Below are 19,412 nucleotides of genomic sequence, written 5' to 3'. Positions count from 1 at the left end.
TTTCACAAGCTGTTAGGTGGGTGCAGCTTGTGTCTTTGTTCTTTGCTGTTGTGGTTTAACCCGGTGGGCAGCTCAGCACCACACAGTCCCCCACACACAGTGGGATGGGGGAGAGAATCAGGGTGGGGGAGAACGTTAAAAACTCGTGGTTTCAGATAAAGACAGTTTAATAGGATGGAAAAGGAAGGGAGTATAATAATAATAATGATAAAAGACTATACAGGGCAAGTGCTGCACAGTGCAATTGCCCACCACCTGCTGCCTGATGCCCAGCCTGTCCCTGAGCAGTGCCAACTCCCCCCGTTGTATTGCAGAGCAGGACGCCACATGGCATGGGCCATCCCTTTGGGCAGCCTGGGTCGGCTGTCCTGGGTCTGTCCCCTCCCGGCTGCTGGGGCACCCCCAGGCCCCTCGCTGGCAGGGCAGCACAAGGAGCAGGAAAGGCCTTGGCTCTGTGCAAGCGCTGCTCAGCAACAACTGAAATGCCGGTGTGCTATCAGCATTGTTCTCATCCTGAATCCAAAACATGGCACCACACCAGCCCCTAGGAAGAAAATTAACTCCATCCCAGCCAAAAGTAGGATATTTGCCTTTATTTATCTTAACAGACTCTGAAACAAGCACACTAAAAAGAAGGACACAATGCTATTGTAAAATAAAACCAGACAGTTATTTCAACAATTCAAACACTTAAGAAGAGTGTGACTTTCTGTATGCACCTTGGAACATGAACACTTTTTTAATATTTGTTGAGAATCAGGTGAGTCTGACACCTTACAACGTTTGATACTGTATCCTGCCAGTCATGTTCCTTAGTTAGATTTTGTTAGCTGAAGCTGAGAGTTAAACTGAGAAACGAGGCAAATAAGGAATCTTAATGTCCATTGTTCTCTGTTGTTTTTCAGTTCAGAATGCATACTATGTCTTTAGCATCCCTCCTTCCTTGCATATATTTTTGAAGTATCTGAAATCAGATGGAACAGTTTGGTACCTACCTTTGAGATTCTCTAAAGCCTCAGAAGGACGAAACACAGGAGTGTGGAATGGGATGTAAGCGTTTGAGTTTTGTTTCAGTTCCATCTCTCCTAATACAGATGAAGTAATGGCAACTTAACCCTTCTCTGGAGGTGAATTGATGGCTTTTTGCAGTCTGTTGTCTTTATCACTTCTTTTAAGCAGAAAGCAGTGGTAACATGATCAGGATTCCTATGAAATCCACACAATGCAGCATATCAGAACTCAGCTAGGCCATGGAATCACAGTTAGGTATGTTTCCATTAGCCTTAATCTGCAGGTGCTGATGAGTACTCTGAAGAATTTTAGAGACCTCCCTAGTATTAGGAGTTACTAAGTCATCTCTTAGATTGTAAAATAATCTGGAACAGAGAGTGCTGCAAGTAAAGACAAATGAATACTGTTACAGAGGAGATAGTATGTAACTGTGTAAGGAGGCCTAATAATTTATTCACTATTACCTTAGTATATTTACTTTATGTATTGGAGGATGTAGATTTTCCTGGTGAACATGGTGTAATTAGTCATAGATGTAGCTACTGTTGTCTTATTTTCACCTGGATGAATTGTGCAATTTTCATTTAGTATCTCTGAGTTTTCTTCATGTCTTAGAGGTAGAATAAATTAACAAGGTTGAACAGTAAGCACTGAACATGGCATCTGCTCATACAAGAGTCATTATCTGGTGCTCCTTCCTTCTGGCATACCCGGGTCTTAAAATTGGTGCAGGCTGTATACATAAAGTAAAATTCTCTTTGGATTTAGATTTTAACAAGGACTAAAAACTACATTTTACTTTTTTGTGGTTTTTCTGTTGTTTTTTTTTTCTTTCCTCCTCAAGTACAAAGCGGCCTGTCCCAGGGCCCTACCCCCATAAAAATTACTGAAAAACAGCTTTTAACATCCAGGTGGCAGTTCTCAGGTCTTTCTCTTCTTTCCTGGTAAGGCAGCTCAATAACACCACTTGTAAGGGTTAATCTTCTACTCTGCCTCATTGTGCACAATCATGGGGTTTTGTTGTCCTGCATACGTCCTAACTCTGGCAACTTGAGGTGTTTTTAATTGGTCTAATGTGCTTAAGTGTCTGAAGTACAGGTACTGTTTTTGCATGTTGTGTGTGAGAGAAATTATACCAACCTTTTACAAAGTACTGGGTTTCACAAAACGTTGCTTATATTACCGAGATGACAGTGAAGGTGCTACCAAAGGTTGCATGCTTGCATTCCCAGCAGAAATGACAGGGCGGATTCAGTTGGGTTATATGTTTATTTTGAACCTCTTGACTGTCATCACGATAACAGCTTTCTCGGAGTTCAAATCAGTATGAGAAAAATCCTAGAACTGACCTCCTTCTGAGGAAATGCAGTAAGAGGCCAGACCTTTCATCTTGTGCAAGGCTTAGCATGCATGTTGCCTCTGAGTGGAAGCAGAGCTGCCCCAGTTTCTCGTTCTTTGGAAGGCTCCCAGGCTTTAATAGATTATTAAGATGTTCCAAAAGAATTTCAAGACACTGTCTTTTAAAACTAATAATCAATATCAGTGTAGTTGTTTAGTGCTTACAATCCATTCAGTATGGCAAGGAGTTCCAGAGAGGAGGTGAGAGCAGTGATTAAAACTCCTTGTTGTGCAAGACTGCCCTCCTTTACCTTCTTTCTGTGGTGCTTTCTACTGAAATCCACTGGTGTATGGGTTTGTATTTCATGCCGCCAACCAGAATTTGGCTGCTGAAACAAAAGCTCCTTGGTTCCTTGAGAAAAGCATCTCAGAAAGTACTTCTTATCTTCAAAGTGTTTTTCTGACATTAATTAATTGGATCCTTACGATCCTGTGAGCAGGATAAGGAGCAGCCTGTAAATGCCCATTAAACACTCCTACTGCAATGAACTGTATTAAACACCTTTGGAGCCTAGCTGGATAAAAGTGTTTTCTCTACTGCCTAAAAAACTTTAGAAGTGTTTGAAAAGAAGTGCACAAAAATTAAAAATGCTTTTGAACTTTCAGCAGACTTTTATGCGTATGTGCTTGTGGATGTAAAAAAGCTGCTGTTCAAACAAGCAGGGGCAGATCCTCAGCAGCTTGTAAATTACAATGGTGCCATTGATTTCATTGCAACTGTGCTGCCTTAGACGAGCTGAAAGGCCTGGCTCTTTGCTTAGGAAGTAAAGCAATATGTAGTAACACCTGATCTGAATAAAGAGCTTTAAAACCTAATAATAGTAGTAATAATACCTATAATGAAGATATACTTGCAAACACATGGAATAGATTTTGTGTGAGACAGTCAAGAGAAAGACACGTTAAATGAATGGAAAAGAAAGTCAAAACAAAACAAGTCATCAGTGTTTGTGGGCATACTGTAGTATGAAAATGGAAAATATTTTATCTTCCCACTGAATTACCAAAAATTCTTTCTTCTCTCGAGTGACCAGTATTCTAAACTGTATCTGACAATAAGTCATTGTAAAGGGAGCCAAATTGTATTTTGGCATTTAGGGTGGGACTTCATAGAATCATAGAATCATAGAATATCCCGAGTTGGAAGGGACCCATAAGGATCATCAAGTCCAACTCCTGGCACCGCACAGGTCTGCCCAAAAGTTTAGACCATGTGACTAAGTGCACAGTCCAATCTCTTCTTAAATTCAGACAGGCTTGGTGCAGTGACTACTTCACTGGGGAGCCTGTTCCAGTGTGCGACCACCCTCTCGGTGAAGAACCTCTTCCTGATGTCCAGCCTAAACTTCCCCTGCCTCAGCTTCACACCGTTCCCACGGGTCCTGTCACTGGTGATAATGGAGAATAGGTCACCTGCCTCTCCACTCCCCCTCGCGAGGAAGTTGTAGACTGTGATGAGGTCCCCCCTCAGCCTCCTCTTCTCCAGGCTGAACAGGCCCAGTGCCCTCAGCCGCTCCTCATACGTCTTCCCCTCTAGGCCCTTCACCATCTTCGTCGCCCTCCTCTGGACACTCTCCAACAGTTTAATGTCCTTTTTGTACTGTGGTGCCCAGAACTGCGCACAGTACGTGGGGTGAGGCCGCACCAGCGCAGAGCAGAGCGGGACGATCACTTCCCTCGACCGACTAGCGATGCCGTGCTTGATGCACCCCAGCACACGGTTGGCCCTCCTGGCTGCCAGGGCACACTGCTGGCTCATATTCAACTTGCTGTCAACCACAACCCCCAGGTCCCTCTTTGCGGGGCTGCTCTCCAGCGTCTCGTCGCCCAGTCTGTACGTATAGCCAGGGATGCCCTGTCCCAGGTGCAGGACCCAGCACTTGCCTTTGTTAAACTTCATGTGGTTGGTGATAGCCCATCTCTCCAATCTGTCCAGATCTCTCTGCAAGGCCTTTCCACCCTCATCCGAGTCCACAACTCCTCCAAGTTTAGACTTGTTTCTGTCTTCACTGAAGTTAATCAACAAATCCTGTTAACCACTGAAGTTACTGTGTGGATCTTTGATAGGATTATAAGTGACAAAATGCACCTTTGAAACTCACTGAACTTGGAATATGTGCATGTCAATATCACCCAGAAAGATCTTTAATATTTAGTTTGCATAATACATTGTCAACTGATGCTCGGATATTTTCTCTAGAAGTTAAAGCCCTTAAATAATGGAAGGATGGAAGGGGGTTTGGAAGGAAATCAGTTTAGAAGGAAAATAATTGTCAATGAAGTATTCTGAACTTGGAAATACTGAAACACAGTTTGGTTAAATGCAGACAGGTAAATATGTCATACTGAAGACTGTGAATACTATTTCAGTCTGCCAATCTACATGAGAAATCTTACCTTGATCGTATTGGATTTGTGGTATCTTTCTACTTAGCGCAGACAGAAACAAGCTGGAAAGAAGGGAGAAGAACTCTTGCTCTGGTATGTTTTGTATGTTATGTAAAGCTGTGCTTGCAGTAACGTACTGTTACCTCTGTGGTTTTTGGTTGGTAGTGACCAGAGTGATGGTGGGAATCTTTGTAGTTAACTCAGGACACGGTAATTTTGTTTTTGTCTTTGAACAGGTTTTATCATGCATGTATTACTGGCTCCTATGCCTGTATGTATGCATGTATGTACAAACACACACACAAAAAGAGAAAACTGCAGTGTTTGCGCAATACATACAGAAGATCTTCATCCTCTAGAAGTCTAATCCAGTTGTGTGTTGCCCTGTTTCTGCTGCTTTAATAATCCCACCCTGCCTGAATAAGCATCGGAAAACGTTATTGATTGTGAATCTGGGCACCAACGATCCTTTGCTGCTTAGAGCATCAGTTGCTGGATAAAGTGCAAGCTTCCTGCTGTACTCAGAGTGATGATAGAAGTCTGTGTCCCAGAGTGATTAACACTGAGCTCAGTTTTGCTGAGGCTCCGAGCGTCCATCATTTCTCCATGACTGAAAAAGGCATTTCAGAGCCTCACAGTCTTTCTCTTTACATGATGCAGTTAGAATTGGGAAGAAACGGTGTGCTTGGATGATGTATTTGAAATAAGTATTGAACTTTGCCTTTCACAGAAACTCCACTAGCTGATTAGCTGGGCAGCAGTAGTGAGCATCAGGGAACTTTACTGTTCAGAGAACAGTATTTGCTGATTTTTGGCAATGTGTGTTATGCCAGTGAAAGCCATTATGTGTGTTGCTCAGCCAGTACGCTATTTATATTGCAGTGGTTTGCAGTATTATTCCATGTCTTTAACTTTTCTTTTTTTTTTTTTTCAGCAGAAGAGCCTGTCACTGCAGATGTATGCAATGATTTTGTTGGCTTGAGTGGAAAAAATACTGTTATTGGATCAGCTGGTTTGGGTTTCTTTGGATGGGGTGGGCAGGGTTTGTGCTTTAGTTTAAATTTTTGGCAGCTAGTCATAGAATTTAAAAATGAGAAAAAGAAGAAACAAAAGGAGCGGAGAAAGCAAAGTAGTTGCAAATTGAAAGGAAGAATAATGGGAAATACCAAAACCCAATCAAACAGAATCTCACTCTACCAATGTGTTCTTTAAATTGCTAGGATGAATTTTAATCTCAATTTACATATTTATCAAAAGTCATGAAATAGATATCTCTGGATTGCTCCTTCCTTGGATTAGTAATAATCATTGCCGATAAAGACTTCTTGGGTTCATATAATTTATTTGAATTTATGCATTTTTTAAAATACACATGACTCAGTGGCTTTAATGAATGAATGTATCTCAACTTCAATCCTTAATGTTCTATAACTAACCCAGCCCTGCAAACCTGGGCCAGTCCTATGAATGTAATGTCTAACTTATGGTAGTCATTATGGTCTAGCCCACAAAGGTCTGGATTAAAAAGATTCATTTCCCTATATTCACCTTCTCCATGATAAAACCTCTGTTCTTATCTTAAATGAGATTGAGACAGGTCATTTAGAACTTAAAAACTTTGTCCTCTGGTAAGAAACGTATGCTGTCATTTCGTAGTATGAGATATTTTTTAGACGTGTTTAACCTCTCATTGCAGTAGTTAGTTGCTTTGTCTGTTTGTTTGTAACAGAATGCTAGTTTATGTGACTTTTGGGAGGAAGATGTTTAACAAGCTCTTGACCCATAGGCAACATTCCTAAGAAGATACATTTATAGCAAATATGGGTAAGATGTTCCCAGCTGAGTATCAAGCTAGACGTACACTTTAAAAAGTATAAAGTGATAAAGTCATAAAAAAAATCCCTAATAATCTAAGCAATCTGAACAATGCTGTCTGAAACGTAGAAAAGATAGGGCATATAATTGTAAGTTTAAACAAGAGGAGGGCTCTAAATAATCGTGATAAACACAGCACAAGACACCGAAAGAAAACACCAGACCTTTCGGTTGTACAGTATTAGAGTAGGCTTGGAAGGATGTAGGGGAGGGTCAGACTGGGTGTTAGGAAAAGGTTCTTCACCGAGAGGGTGGTCGGGCACTGACCCAGCCTCCCCAGGGCAGTGGTCACGGCACTGAGCCTGTAGGAGCTCAAGAAGTGTTTGGGTAATAATCTCAGACACATGGTGTGATTTTTAGGTAGTCCCATCTGGAGCCAGGAGTTGGACTTGATGATCCTTGTGGGTCCCTTCCATCTCAGAGTACTCTATGATTCAGTGATATTTTTTATATTTCTGAAAAAGTGTTATTGGAGAAGATTCTGTTTATCAAACTTTAATCCAAATTAATCTGAGACATACAAAAAAATAATATTTTTCTTTTCTAAGGTGCAGTTAAAAAGGAGAAATGAGGATTTGGTTTCTGAAATGTTGAATACCTAGTGTTCAACATGGTAAATGCATTGTGGTCATGTTTCCTGGCTCAGGAGCACATGCTTAGCCCGTTGTTGCTAGTGAGATTCCCCTAGCTGCTCTGGAAAATCTGGGTCTGCATTAGTCCGTGTGTGTAACAATCTCTGCTCTGTGCGTTGACCAGGAGACCTATAGGACTGGAAGGTCTAGAAGATCACACTTGAGGCATACTAACAGCATAACTGTCTGCAGAACACTTTGCAAGAGATCTACCTGCACAGTTTAGGTGGGAGAAAAACAACTCCTTGGTAAAGGAAGGAAAAAGCAGCTTTCCTGTTATTTAGCCATATATTCTGTATCACGTTTATTAGCTTATCACATAAGCTTTAAAAAACTTCAGCGTAGTTCCTGATGGCAAAATAATTGTATAGTTTGTCCTGATGATATTTAAATCATTTTCTTCTGTTATCTAATCAGAATCTGGACTCCACTGCTTTATGTATGCTGCAGACAAAATACTGCAATTAATTATCTGTTCTTATTTAGTGATGGACTCGGAACTTGCAAGTTCCTATTTTCCATGCTACGAGGTTAAAGTTTGACCAGAGAAAAAAATTGCTTCCTTAGCTCTATAGTTTAGGAATAAGTAACAATGATAGAATGAGAAGTGATACACTGAAATGATTTGTATTTGGCATAGACCTCTGCTTTCCATGAAATAATTTAGTCATATTCTTTCTTGTTCTTGGACCTATAAAACTGATCAATACAATGAGATGATTTCCACTGTTGCCATGTCCATGGGTTGCTGGGCTTCCCTCCATGTGTCAGTTGTGTGTATCACATGGTTTGATAGCTTTGTTGAATACATGTCAAATCAGTTCAGTCCCAGAGCAACTTTTTTTTTTATGTTCAAATGTGTTGACTGCCTATGAGATGACATAAACAGTAACATATGTAGAACTGCCCTGAGCCTCGTGGCCAGAAAATTGTGTATGAGAAAGTGGATACCAATGCTGAATTGACTTGCTGTATTTCCAGCTTTCCTCCGTCCACCCAGCTTATTGTGCCAGGAATTCATCTTCTGGCAAAGCATTCTCAGGTAAATGGAGACACCCTTCCACTGATGTATGTATTATTTTTCTTTGCTAAGAGCCAAATACTCGGGAGGGTCTGTAATAAATCAGTGTTGTTTTAAGCGGAAGACCGAGATTTACTACGTTGTTGTCAGCTTGTATTGGAAGGGAGAACAAGTGAAGAATTTAACATTTCTACAGGGCTGAACCAGTTCCACGGGCAGCAGAACAAGGTCTGTCTGGTCTGGGCTGTGTCCAGTATCCGTACTGTAATGGCCACTGAATGAATCAAAGCCTATCTTTTCCCACCCTCTGATCTCTCACTTCAGTGTGGTAACTTCGGTCTCTGTGCCCAGTGCCCTGTTCAGACCTGCCCTGCATGCTGGGCGTGGTTCTCATCTCTGCGTCTGCTGAGAGGCCGGCTGGCTGGTCTGGCGTTACAGAGAGCTTTTGGACCCCGCTGTTACCTGCTTTTCAGTAGGACAAAACTACTTTGGATCTCCGCTCTATCCAGTTGTCTGTATTTGTTCAAATATTATTGCGTTTGAGACTCAGCACCTTTGTCAGGCTTGCTGGCAGTCAGACAGTAGGTGGTGTAGAAGCTCCCAAGGGAGAAGGACTGACATGTTGAGCCAGAGGAAGATGCTTCTAAACTAGGGCACCCAAGAATGCTTTGCAGCTCGCATAACTGTGTGTTTTGAGTTACAGTATTCAACTTTACCACACAATGTATCCAAAATTCTTGAAAAATTCCACTTGAAATTCAAAACAGCTTAGAAATATTAATCAGTTCCAGCTTTCATTGCTAGGAATTAAAACTATTTAGCAAACAAAAGAAGCGGTTATAATTCTGTTTCAACTTTTGATTATCATGAGATACAGTGCGGTTTTTCTCCAGAGGTATCACAATCTGCTGTTTTCACTTAGCTGTCTCATAAGTATTTGAGTTCTTGGCAATTGTCAGGAGTGCAAGGACTTACAAAACATTTCTCATTATGCCAGCTGGAGAAAAGAATGGGATATTTGCACATGTGCCTTTTACTAATCTGGCTATTCTGACTGAAGTGGTGTCTAGATTAGAAGATAATGCAATTGCATTTATCCACCCATAGGATTTGGGCCAAATGTGTGCTGAGTTTCTATGCTGGACTAACTAATGTGCAGCTGAGCTGTGCCAGAAGGCTCAGCTATCACTTTCAGAGACAATAACAGCCAGTTCCATCAACTTCTGAAATATAAGAACCAGATTCTAACTGAAATTATGCAAGTTAGCCAAATACCATAATCTGTAGGTTCTGTGGAAGTTGCATGGTTACAGTACCACATGCTGCACTGGAAATGTATCCCTCCTGGAGACTACAAGTTTCCAGTCCTGAATGTTGTTTGTTATTTCTTATTGCTGTTATTTCTTAATTGCTGTTATTTCTTAATTCTTGGTTTACAGCTATTACCAGTAAGGAGTACTTCCTGACATTACTGAGGTATGGTAGAAAATATGCTGCTAAAAATTCAAACCGTGCTTTTTCATTAGGAAAAGATACTGTAATTCTTGTGAAGCCTTATAACAGCTGAAGTTCTGTGATGGCCTCTTATAAACTTCAGTCTTAGTTATGCCCTGCCTTCTTTAAAGAAAGAAATTAGAGATGTGTAAATAACAGTATGACAAAACACAACTACAAGTTACATGTGTGTGATACTGCTGATCAATTCTTAAGCTATTCTGAACGACAACAGTTACTTTGAGGTAGTGTATTTCTAAAACAGAATTTCAGATTTGCAACTGCATCTGCATTTCATATATTCTCTTCATAGATACAAAACATGCATAATTCCTACTCCATTCCTCTATTCTTCAGTGCTGTTCCTTATCTTCTCCCCATTTCATTCAGTCTACCTTTGTGCGAGCCCTTCTGTCCTTCCTCTGCAGTATTTTCAGAACAGACCTGAAAAATGGTAAAATTATATGCCATTGAAAGCTGCATAATATTTACACTGACTTTTGTAGAATTGGGAATTTGGTCATTTCCTCCTGTCCTTTCAACTCCAGAGAAATAACTGTGTAAGTCAAGAGAGAACGATATTTTTATGGTTTATTTTAATAGAATTTAGCAAAAATGTATTTGAGATTGATAATTAGGGATTATTGCTAGGTAAAACTAAAAGGAAGTATCAACATTCTTTATCATGTACTGTCATTGTGTAGTTTAATTGTGTAAGCCTTTTAGTTTAGCTCATTGACAGAATGATAGGAAATCTGCCTCGAACTGTGTTCAGTTTTGGGCCCCTCTCTACACAAAAGATACTGAGTTGCTGGAATGTGTTCAGAGAAGAGCAACGAAGCTGTGAGGGACTGTAAAGCAGGACTTCTGAGGAGCAAGCAAGGGAAGTGGGGCTGCTTGGTCTGGAGAACAGGAGGCTGAGGGGAGTGCCCTTTCTTCATGGAAATGGCAGTGGTTAGGCACTGAACAGGCTGCCTAGGGAAGTGGTGGAGTCTCCATCCTTGAAGGTACTTAAGAGATGTGTGGGTGTGGTGCTTAGGGCCATGGTTTAGTGACTTGGTAGTGTTAGGCTGATAGTTGTACCTGATGATCTTAAGGATCTTTTGTAACCTAAATGATTCTATGATTCTATTTTCAACTATTGTGACTCTTACCTTCACCAAATACTGTGTTGGCCTTTTGATAACCCGTCTCCTACATTCCCTCAAGCATAAAGTGCTGAAACAGACTACTCATAAATTATAATGACAGTATTTAGGAGTGATGCCATTTGTCTTATGATTTATAGTCATTATATTCCATTCACTATGATGCAAACTGGAAATCAAAACAACCTTGATGGAGAATCATATTGTCATGTCTTTAATTGTGCTAGTGGTTTTTGGGATCCTGACACACATCAGTATTTGCATATGTAGTTAACAACATAGCTTTAAAAACATCTGCCTGCTTTCCTGACTTCAGTAAAGCATATCATGCTAAAGAGGACTAAATGGGTGGGGTTTTGTGCTAAAGACCTAGTAAGCATTACACTAGTATGAAGATAAATCTCATTCCTCTCGTTTCATCTTATTCTTTCATTTGATTCCCAAGTAAAATATTAGAAATATTAGTTCTATAAGAAAGCCTTTTAGAAACTCATTGTATCCTCAGTGTAAGTTATTTAGAGTCATATCTCAACATTGGATAGTCTTGCATCCATGGAACTTACTTCCTGTGGAAAGCATGGCGATCGTGTAAACATTATTAATTCTATACTTATGACTAGTAGTATTAGAAATTATCAGGAGTTCAAAAATTAAGGGCACCTGTTTGAAAAATGTGGAAAGTCTTTTTCTTAATTCAATTTTAAAAAGGAGAAGCGATAGTAGAATAAAAATTGAAAATTAAATCCAAGATGAAATGAGGAGTGCTTTCACCTTGCCATGGAAGAATTGCCCAAATGGTGAAATTCTGCTTTAATTTCCCTTCCTACTTGCATCATCTAATCTGTTTCATGAACACCCTATTTCAAAAGTTGCATCTCATATATAGACGTATTTTTACCATCTTTCTTAGTAGCTGGGTGAGTATAAGATTTTTTGAAAAAAATCCTCTGATCAGTCAACACTTCTATTTTTGTCTGTTTTCAGAAAGTCCGTGGATTTTCAGTATTGCATAGTTTTCCCCAGGAGGATTAAGTATGATGTATGTGAAAGCAATCATGACATAGAAACACAGTAAATTCTACATTTAGTATAGAATGCAAGTCACTGGCCTTGTATGTATAATCACCATATCACTGTGTGCATGTTCTGTATTAACTTGCACATATCAGAGTATCAGAGGTTAAAGTGTGAGAGTAGTATAGTCAGCATGTTTGCTTCATTTTGCTTCCTATTTCATCAAAAAGACTTAGAAAAGAGGAAGAGTAGACTTGCTAATGTGTTTTTGTTTCAGTTGACTATTACCAGTACATGTCAGGAAAGACCCTATAAAAAACATAGGGAGATATTCTGGCCTCTTTGGATAGAAGCAAAAGATGAATACCCTTCTGTAACATGCAGATTAGGTCTGGAATTTGTTTGAAGATTTTATTGAAAGCTCTTGAGACTGAATTCTGCTGTAGTGACTGGGCCTGAAATAGATCATATGGCTATATGATAAATCAGTTCTGTTTCTCAAAGCCCGTATAATTTATTGCATCAATAGTTAATTTTCTGCTTTGTTGCCCCAGCATTTTCGTTGCTGATGCATCAGCATGGCTTTTGGAATCAGAAATGTGAAGGAATAGAAATAACTGAATGAACAGGGAGCTGCATCAGCAAGGGAAAATTAAGCAGTTTAATGAATACTCCAAAGGGAAAATGACTCATTGCTGCCATGGCAAAAAATGAGCATTTCTGTTTACAGTAATTAACCGGGAACCTTTACCTTTATGCAACTAAGTAGCATTTTCTTTTGGCAGGTTGAAAAAATTAGGATTTTTTTCTCGGAGATGTTGCCTGAGATGAGCTGTGAGAACAGGCACATGAGGAACTCAAAGCAAGATGAAACTGCTCTCTCTGAGGACAAACTCAGAACTGTCATGAAAGAAAGAATTGGTGTTGACAGCAGTATTTTTGTATGACACTTCACTGTTGCTGCTGCTTTAGTCGTTTTTTGATCAACTGATATGTAGAGAGAAAAAAAAGAAAGTTATACAAGTGAACCAAATTGTCTTGCCATTGTAAAGAAAACTTGGGAAATACCTGCTGAAAAGTAGCAAGTTCAACAAAAGGCTGAGACAGGATGAAAACTATTTATGTATCAGTGTCAAATTTGGGAAGTACTTGTGGCCACTGCTCTTTCAGGAAAGCAACAGACATTCATGAAACAATATTTTCAACGTCCTATTTTGATGCAATTAAATTTCAAATTCAATCAGCATTTTTCAGAATCAGACCAGATATGTTAAGGCTCTGAAAGCAAGAGCAAACCATTTCATTGTCTGGCTTTGTTTGCTGAGCTAGTACACCTAGTACAGCCATAGATAGTATAGAAAGAGCCACCAGTTGTCTGGTTTTAGACCACTTCTAACACTGAGCTAGGGAGCTCAAAAGGCTAGTCAGAAAGTCTAAAATGAAAAATCGGGAGAATGTGCTCCTCCTTCAGGCAACAAATGCTTGGAAAAGTTGGCAATAATTTGTGTCCCATTAATGCGCTGTTGAAGTCACTGAAACATCTCAGTGCGTAATGCAGAATCGAAATGTAGATTGATCGCAGCATACAACTGACAAAGCACAAAATGCCCTTGTAGTTTAGCTTTATTAATTCATTCGCGTTGGATTCACTTGTAACATAGTCATAAAGACAAAAGAAAAAAGGTTTTCAAACTATAGGATATTCCCAGAGAATCATAAGTATTTTAAACTAGTCAGATGCTTTTGCACTAAAACCAAGGTTAAATGCAATAAATAAGACAGGAGGAGAAGGCCTTAAAGAACTACCTTAACAAACGTGTTTCGAAAACATTTATATATTTATGTCCTTGAAAGTAATTGAATTCTGAACATCTCAGCACTAGGTGATGGCACGAAATCCAGGAAAGGAAATTGCCCAGAAACTGAAGTAGAACTGGCAGTGGTATTTTTAGTAATTATTCCGGATGAATTGCAGAAAAGTGGCCAAGCAAGATGAATAGCAAAAAGTGAAGGAACTTGGAAGGAATTGGAAGTAATGTAGTTGCTGTATACTGTGACTTATGGTATTTCTAGGTTGTGGTAAATATGGTGAGTTTATTTAATGATGTAAAATATATTGTATATTCTGTACTGCAGGTCTGACAGCCATGAAAGCACACTATGTTTTATAACAGTGAGCAGCTAAAATTAAAAAAAAATAAATAAAAGAACGACTAGTTGTATCTGAAGTTGTCTTCAAGTACTATTGTAGAGGGGGTTTTACAGTCTGTGCACGTTAAGAAGCAGTGAGTTATTTTAGTGAGTTATATTGGAAGTCTCGCGGCATGGCACCTGGTCGGCAGGCTGTAAACTTGTGCTGGTCAGAGTTAGTGGGCAGCTCGATGCAGTCCAGCTGTTGGACTTTTCCCAGTCTCTCTTACAATTACATTTAACACTGCCAATTTATGCACTGTTTTTCCGTTTTTACCATGAAACTAACTTTTTTATTTCACATGCGATTTCACTGAAGAGCATCTTTACAGTTTGGTAGTACAAGATGCACCATTCTGCCCTGTTTTTTTTTTGTTGTTGTTTTGTTTTGTTTTGTTTTAATCCAGTATGTAAGTATTTTAGATTTGTCTCTGAAAGCTCCGTGTAACCAATTTTCCTCCATGAAAAATAAATAGTAGAAGCTGTGTGTTTCTTTTGCTCCTTTCATCATAGTGCTTATTCAGAAGTGGTCATATTATTTGCTGCAGCTGTTTCTGGGCAATTTCTCTGAAGATGCTGGGAAGGCCTTGCTAGCTTCTAAAGAAAACGAGTGTAGCCAAAACATTCTAAAACATTAATTCTACTTAAATGGCAAGTGAAAACTTTTAAATGCTTATTGAGGTAAAATATGAAAAATGTGCTCTGAATGTGGCAAGTCAAGTGAAAGTCATTGTGGTGGGTTGTAAAAAATAAGACAGTTGCTACACTTTCCCTGTAAGACACTTTGGTTTAATTGGCAGCTGCAAAACAAATGTGGCTTGAGAGCGCCATACGTCCGACCCACTCACCTCTTCTAGCTGCCTCTGTTACAGAAGTTTATCGCCTTATTTTTTACCATGTTTTATCACTCCTTGACTTGAATCTTGGGTGTGTCTGCAGCTTGTCAAGGTTCCCCAGAATAAATTACCAGTGGGACATTTGCAATTAACTTCAGCAGCACAAGTCTTCACTTTATTTCCCACTGACCTCATCTGCCAGCACGCAGTCAGCTCCTAGAAGAGAACTGCTCTTCCATGTGGGCATTGTGCATGTTCACATCAGAGCTTGCAAGTCCCTCGTCATGCTGGAGTGCTGCTCCCATTGCTGTTGGGTAGCCATGCTTTTTGCTTTATTGTTTTTCTGCTTCTCTCCGTTTGAGTCGGGACACTTTATTATTGTTTTAATATACAGGAAATAACTTTGGTCCTGTCTGAAGTCTCTATGTGGTTTGGAAAGCAATTAAGTAGGATTTAGGACACTGTTCTCCCAGACGTAAAGACCTTAGGACAGAAAATAAATGTGCTATGTTATTCTGAATATTAGTACTGCTGCCACGTTTAGAGGTTTCTTTTGAGATGGGAAGTTATTTTTAAATGTTTTTGTTTTTTTTTTTTAATTGGTATTTTGCCTATACACTGTGATTTGGGGTGAAAATCTACTGCAGTTAGCTAGGTACTAGACCCACACACAGCATTTTTCTCTCCAGCTTTTCCAGTATGAAGCAGTTAGAGAAAGATAAGTCATTCAGCAGTAAGTTTACGAAATATATCAAATTGTTATATGAATCAGGATATTTCCATTTTTCTGAAGCACAAATGGGACTTCTGCTGTGTTCTTTCTTTGGGAATAGGGAATAGATAGTAACTGATTTATCCCAGAACAAATGGGTTTGTAAGTGATAAGGAACACTGCCTTTTTTCTGTATAAGCTTTGTAACTTGCTGTTACAGAGTTAAAACTTTTACAGAAAGTTTTGATGCTGGCTGGATGATATTTTTCACAACAATAATAATGGGCTCTTTTTACTTCATTTTTACATACGCTCATTTCACATCTTCATATACTTTTCTAGTTCAAACCTTTTCGTAGTTTTTTTTGTTTTGTTTTGTTTTGTTTTTAAGTGTATCCAAGAGCATGAAGTAATTACCAGCATTCAGAAGCCAGAGTTTCAAGAAGACTCAGCATGTCATGAGCTAGAATTGAGAAAGCTGGCAAGATTGAAAAATGCCAGGAAAATGAATTACAGTAATGGAATTATCTTTGAAGTACTGGAAAATTTGAATTATTTCCTTTTTTTTCTGATTGCAATGGTGTAGTTTAAATCAGGATTACAAAAGCTACAGTTAGAAACTGTCAAACATTAACTTCTAACCAGAAATACTGACCTTGAGAGTGGATATGAGGTCATTGTTTACAGAGCCTCACTCCTTAGCACCACTTCATCAACTACCTTTGATTTAAATTTTCTCTTGCTAAGTTTTTTGCAGTTGCAGGGGAAGCTGCATAGAATCAATAAACAGGAAGACAGGAGCTGCAGACAATCTTTGCAAGGAGAGCAGTAAGCTGAACTGTAGGAAATTAGTATTTTTCAGATACTTGAAATGCAAGGCTTAACTTACAGCCTATTGAGATTTTGCCATAGAACAGTTGCCCAAGCAGAAGTGTTGCTTAGAGTTTGTAGCCTGAAATACTCCACCTCTCTAGTGCAAAGCAGTACTGAAGGTCGCTGCAAACAACACTGTTTCAGTTAAGAAGCTAAGTCCAAGACAAAAAATGGATGAAATCAGCTATAGGCTGTATAAGGAATGAAAAATTCCTCATGAGGAATCAAGGGTAAAGCTTTTCATACTTTTTCATGCTTCAGCTAAAAATATTAACACCATAAAAATTCTTCAGGGGGCAGAGTTGAGGTGGTAACTGCAGGGTGATCACAACATAAAAGAGATACGTTTTCTCTTTATATGGAGAGGCCTCCTTCAGACCTGTCATATGATGAATTTGAAATGAAAGTTTTGTGGGCTTACAGTTTCCCAGACAGACATCTTTCTACAGCTTCATTATTAACAATTTAATCTTAGCCAGCATTCTTTCTTATTTCTGAGCTCTTGATAACTCATTTGTTTTGTTTCTTTAGCAGCAGTTAGAAATAATATGCAGATCATAAAGTATAGCTTTTAATGCAAGTGTTCCATATTAAAAATATATATATAAAACTAGTATCCAGTACATTTTGCATAACAGATTACTTTGCAAGTGTTTGAATTAAAATGTAGCAAGCGTAAATAGTGTGTAAAGTGTGGATGGATCTCATATTTAACCTCTATTCAATAATAGGTGAGCCATAATTTTTCTTCCAAGCACTACATGAATGATGTTTATGCCATTTTCATCGCTGAAGGAAAAAAAAAAAAAAAAGTAATTCAAGTAATATCCACAGGACAGAGGTAATTCATTAATGTTAAGAAAATGAGACCTGGGAAGCAAGTGTTAGCTCTTGGGAAAGTAAACATGTAGCACTAGAAAAAATAAATAAAATCAAAATATGTGAATACATTTTTACAGAATCTGATCCTTAGCCATTAATGCCATTTAAATTTTTGAACTGAATAAAATTGTGACCAGTATTTTTATTTTGTGAGCCACAAGTACCAAATTCTTGGTTATGCCACTTGTTTTAGTGCCATTTTGGGAATGATACAGAATTACTTTGCTTTCCTTCAAAAAAGTCCAAAAAGGATTCTAAAAAGGCAGAAATTTCTCCACCATGACTCATGCCTTCTGAGCTTGTGTGGGTGCAACTCCGTGCAACTGCTAAAATCCACTGATTTATTTTGCAGAGGGAGAAATAAAAGTCTGAAACTTCAGCAATTAGGACTCTTTATAGGGACTAGTGATCCAGGGACAGTCCCATTCATTTCCTGAAAGTAAAGATGGCAATTTTGACTGACCGCAAGAAGGGCTTCTTACAGATTCAGGAGTGGCTGTAGCCAACCGCTTTAATCTTTAACCTTTCTACATCGTACATTTTATCCAGAACCATGAGACCAGATACATTCTTTACAGTATAGAGAGAAGGCACTGTAGTAATATAAAGTCTTTAATTAATTTATCTACTTCAAAATCTATTCTGTTCAGTTACTACCATGTTTCTCTTTTAAGAAAAAGAATATTTGATCTTACGCTTTTTCTTGTACAAACTGGGATACTACTAACAATTAAATTTATTTATATTTAAAGTTTGCAGGTTGCACACATGTTCTTCTCATAGAATTTGTTACCCCACTTTGAAAAGTAGGTTGCTGGGTTGTTAGCATCTCTAGAGGCATGGCTATGTCAGTTTAGTGCAGGGAGGATTGATAACGCCCATGTAATTGCAATTAGGAGTAGTTAGATTATATCTCATTTTCTGCATATATGATAAGACAAACTAAAGCAAGCTGACTTCAAATAACAAGCATGACTTAAGATTGCAACTGGCTAATGCTTGAAGACTGATAAAGTCTTCCATTTCCAACCATTGCTTTTTCATTATCAAATATCAGTAAGGACTTACAAGAGGCATAGATACATGATTGTATCTAAGCACTATTTACAAAATTTTTCAAAAACACTAAGCAGTCTTCTTCTGAAAACAATTTCATCAAGGTGATGCAAATTTAGTCAGCACCAACTATTCCCATGGGGGAAAAAGACTTTGAACTGTGCAACTTAACAAGAAAGGACACTGTCCCTTCATCTGGTACGTTCTGTTCTGATTCCTTCTGTGCTGGATTTTCTTTAGGCCTGTGTATCAGCTCGGTCCTCTAGTAGGGTTACAGGCATGGTTCTGTGGATTAAGCTGCAGTTTGTTGAGTTCCATGTATTTTGTGGAGACCAACAGATATTTGGTGAAATTTCATGAGATACTGTTAAGAATATGCAATTGGAAAATAAAAAATAATCTGCTCAAGTTAGAGGCCTTAACCTAATATATACAGGATATTATAAGGTTCAAACCTTAAATATCAGGGTGTTCCTTTGCAGTTATTTACTTGTATAGATCTTTTAAAAATCTACCAGTCCTTTCTTGAATTTTCCTAAAGTGTTTACCTCAACACCTTCTTGATGCATTGTGTGAAGAGTATTCTCTTTCAATTTACAAACCTTATTTTAAAATTACTTTCCCTTATTTGGGATGTAGGCTGTGTATTAATAATTGATTTTTAATCAGTATGCTTATATTTGTTTGCATCTTTGTAACTATGGAATCTTCCTCTTCATACAAAAGGTTTTCTTTCAACAGAGGAGTGCTAGAGAATAATGAAATTGGGAGGTGGACTAGATGATATTTAAAGGTCCCTTCCAAGACAAACCATTCTATGATTCTGTGATTGAATCCAGATTTTATACTTCCCACCTAGTATCTGATTTACAAGCCACTTTT

The 19,412-nt window shown here is 38.7% G+C and overlaps 1 protein-coding gene across 4 annotated transcripts in view; it reads left to right on the top strand.

Annotated features, from left to right (window-relative positions):
- The window catches only part of THSD4 (thrombospondin type 1 domain containing 4), a 297,318-nt gene that overhangs the window by 249,923 nt on the left and 27,983 nt on the right, over positions 1-19,412 (top strand). The gene's annotated exons all lie outside the window — the stretch shown is intronic.

This window comes from Cygnus olor, chromosome 11, assembly GCF_009769625.2.
Source record: "Cygnus olor isolate bCygOlo1 chromosome 11, bCygOlo1.pri.v2, whole genome shotgun sequence".
NCBI classification, from domain to species: Eukaryota; Metazoa; Chordata; class Aves; order Anseriformes; family Anatidae; genus Cygnus; species Cygnus olor.
Note: the sequence above shows the minus strand (reverse complement) of the source record. Positions and strands in the feature narration are given on the sequence as shown.